Source organism: Atta colombica, unplaced genomic scaffold (genome assembly GCF_001594045.1).
Source record: "Atta colombica isolate Treedump-2 unplaced genomic scaffold, Acol1.0 scaffold236, whole genome shotgun sequence".
Taxonomy (NCBI): Eukaryota; Metazoa; Arthropoda; class Insecta; order Hymenoptera; family Formicidae; genus Atta; species Atta colombica.
Genome location: NW_017259334.1, coordinates 37,694 through 40,924, shown reverse-complemented (window position 1 = coordinate 40,924; position 3,231 = coordinate 37,694). Strand labels below are relative to the sequence as shown.

Sequence of the window (3,231 nt, the reverse complement as noted above, 5' to 3'; positions counted from 1 at the left end):
CAAAAGCAGAGTACTTATAGTAGCAGTTTTTCCCCGATTGCTCCATTTTTTATTATCCAAGTTTATAAAAAATACCTTATATCAATATTTATTTATAATGAACGTAAAAAGTATTCGTACATGGAAGATATAATATAACATAAAAATAAAAAAAAATCTTATTTGTAGAAATAAACAGTAACAATTTCGTTTAGTCTAAACAAAAGAGCTTCTCGAAAATAATCGTATTGATGTTCAATGTATAATTACATTTGTGATACAATTTTTTATTTTTGTTTATTATTAAGATAATAAACTTTAATTATTACACATCCTTTTAAATAAAATAATTTTGAAAAATAAACAATCCATTTTATTTTTTGTTAATAAATTGCCAATTATAATGGTTATTTTCTAAAAATAATTTTTTCTTAAAGATATCTTTTTTGACAGAACAAATTTCGCATATAATTAGCGTTGTTAGCTGATTTTATTTAGATGTATTAATTGAAATATAACAGCCGTACTAATTAAATAGAAATTCTCACTCAGCGAAATACATTGCAATGACACTGTCCGTTTATAAATAATTCATAACGATCGGATCTTTGTTTGATGCAATTGTTTCTGCGAATCGTATCTCCCTCTCTACTAACCACACATTTCTTCTGCCAATTTGTTGTGTCGTCACAATGTATCCGTTGATTTCTTGGGACTATATAAACGCATGACCATATCGTAAGACGTGATAAACTCTTTGATCAGGAGTAAGGATTGACCCAAAACAACTCTGGAAAACAGTCATCTTCTCATCCGTTATCTGAAGCTCAAGATAAGCTCAGTTGTCACTTGTTTTTAAGAGAAAAAGGGAGGCAACGTTGCCAATGGGAGTTTGAAAATTGTATTATTCAATATAAAGTGACTGTACTGTCTAACGAAGTGAACAGTTTGCTTTCATCAATATCGGAGTCTTCTCGCGAAAATATTGGTCGCATCACTAAACATCATCTTAAGTAAGTATCCTTGGTTATATATTAATGAAATGCGCTTCAAGTATGCATGTAAAGAGTTAAGAGATCACTGAAATTGTGCTGACAAGATATTTGGAATTGAAGTCGTCGAATGTGATCGCGCATATTAAGAGATGATGTGCTGGTGAAATGAGGCATTACATTGTCGTTACGTATCGAATAAAATAAAATACGCACGTGTGCAGCGAAATACTAGACATAGCTCTGAAATGCTTAGTAAAGTTGGGATCTTTTTTTAAAAAATAAAAAACATCTTTGAATTAATATAAAATTCTTTCATTTCTTTTTGAATTTGTTAATTTACTAAAAAAAATATAGGCAATATGTTATTTATAATATTGTGTTAATTATAATATTAAAAATGATTATATAATGTTTAAAAAATCTGTTTTTTTTTTCTTTGTTGGAAAGTATTTCAAAATCCGAATTTGCGATCGATTAAAATAACTTATACGCATAAATAAAATAATCAAGTCAGAATTATTATAATTTATAAACTACTTTTTACATCTATCCAAGAATGTTCGTGCTAGAAATCAACGCTTGCATAATATATGTCGCTTCTGAATTAATTCTCATAGTCAAAAATTAATTATATCCATACAGCATAGTTCTCCAAGGGATGTCTTTAGTCCTCTTAAATTTGGATCTTAAGTACAGAAACTGTCTCAGAAACTGTCTCAGATAAAATAGATAATTTAAAACCTGTATAGTTTTACTACTATTTATAAATTAAGACTCTATCTTAAATTTATATCATCTGCAATAGTATAATATGATATGAAATCCGCATTATAATATTACAAAATTCAGTAGATTACTCTAATAAAAATTTTTTTAATTATTCATACAATTTTTCAGAATTTTCACGTAATTTCAATTTCTTTTTAAAATTTCTATACTTTTAATCATATAACATTAAAAAAATTTTTTTCAAATTTTTTAAATATTAGGTGTAGTAAAAAGAAATCCATTATTTTTGCATGAAATTGAATGGAAAAATAATGGATTTCTTTTTACTACACCTAATACAATAGAATTACAATAGAACACACTTTTCAGAAGTGTAAGCTGTAACAAAGTCTACAATTTTTCTTTATGTATGTGAATTTCGAAATATTCTAGTAAGTAATAATCTTCTTACGGACTCTCTCAAATTCAATAACAAAAAATCAGGGCGAATGCTCAGTCAGAAATAATTTCTCGAAAAGACGTCATTTCGATGTCGAAAATAAAAATCGAAAGTTTTCGAAATTTTTATTGATTTCGATTTTTGGCTCCAATTTCGATTAATTTTCGAGTTGGAAATAAAATCTTGAATTGATCTAGTTAGCATAAAAATATATTACAAGTGTTACTAATGCAATAAGTAAATTCGACAAGTAGTGTCACTAATAGCGTAATAGTGGTGGAGAAAATTTCATTAAAGTTTCATTGAAATTTTATTGTGAAAATAAGTATTATTGATCAGTATCATATTTTAGAGGACAAAATTATAATAAAAAAAAAATTTATTTTATGAATTCGAGAATTAATTTTATGATGCACCCATGCGCGGTCACCCCCATTCGAATCCAACCTCCACTTACCATACTTCATTTCTGTGATCGTACGGAAACTTTACTCCTTCAAAGAACTATGAACACCTATAATGCTAATGGATGTATAGTAACATACCTGTTCAAAGATGTTATAAAAGAGGGGGAACACATAAAAAAAATATAATTAATGTTAAATATAATAGTAATGTACAAATGATGACATCTATATATGATAATAACTTGTTTTTAATAATATTGTAAAATATTATTTTTATTAGCTGAAATAATACTAATTGCTCTAATGATATATATACTATTTACTCTAATAAATTTTTTATATCAAATATTACAATCACTGGAAGTAGTTTTATGTTACGTCTTATGTCGCCATATACTACTGCAATAGTAACTGGCTCAACATTATTGCGTATCAGTAGTAATACTACTGCAATAGCAGTGATACTAGTAGTATTTTTATAATTCCAAATGGATATTGGAAACTTATATGATAGACCAAGTTAAAATTTCATTAATTTAAAAATCGAGATCATTTCGATGTAGAATCGATATAGAGATCGATTCGAGTTAGAATTAGTTTAGCTGGACTTTAATAGAGTCGATGATATTTTTCTTTGATTTCGTATTCATTTATGATAAGAGATATTATTCCCTGAAATTTC

At 26.9% G+C, this 3,231-nt stretch overlaps 1 protein-coding gene across 1 annotated transcript in view; it reads left to right on the top strand.

Annotated features, from left to right (window-relative positions):
* The first annotated feature begins 749 nt into the window (after positions 1-749).
* The window catches only part of LOC108688621 (peroxidase-like), a 35,199-nt gene continuing 32,717 nt past the window's right edge, over positions 750-3,231 (top strand). The window contains exon 1 of the mRNA XM_018194958.1: positions 750-992. The gene's annotated coding sequence lies outside the window, so the exon portion shown is untranslated. The remainder of the gene's footprint in view (positions 993-3,231) is intronic.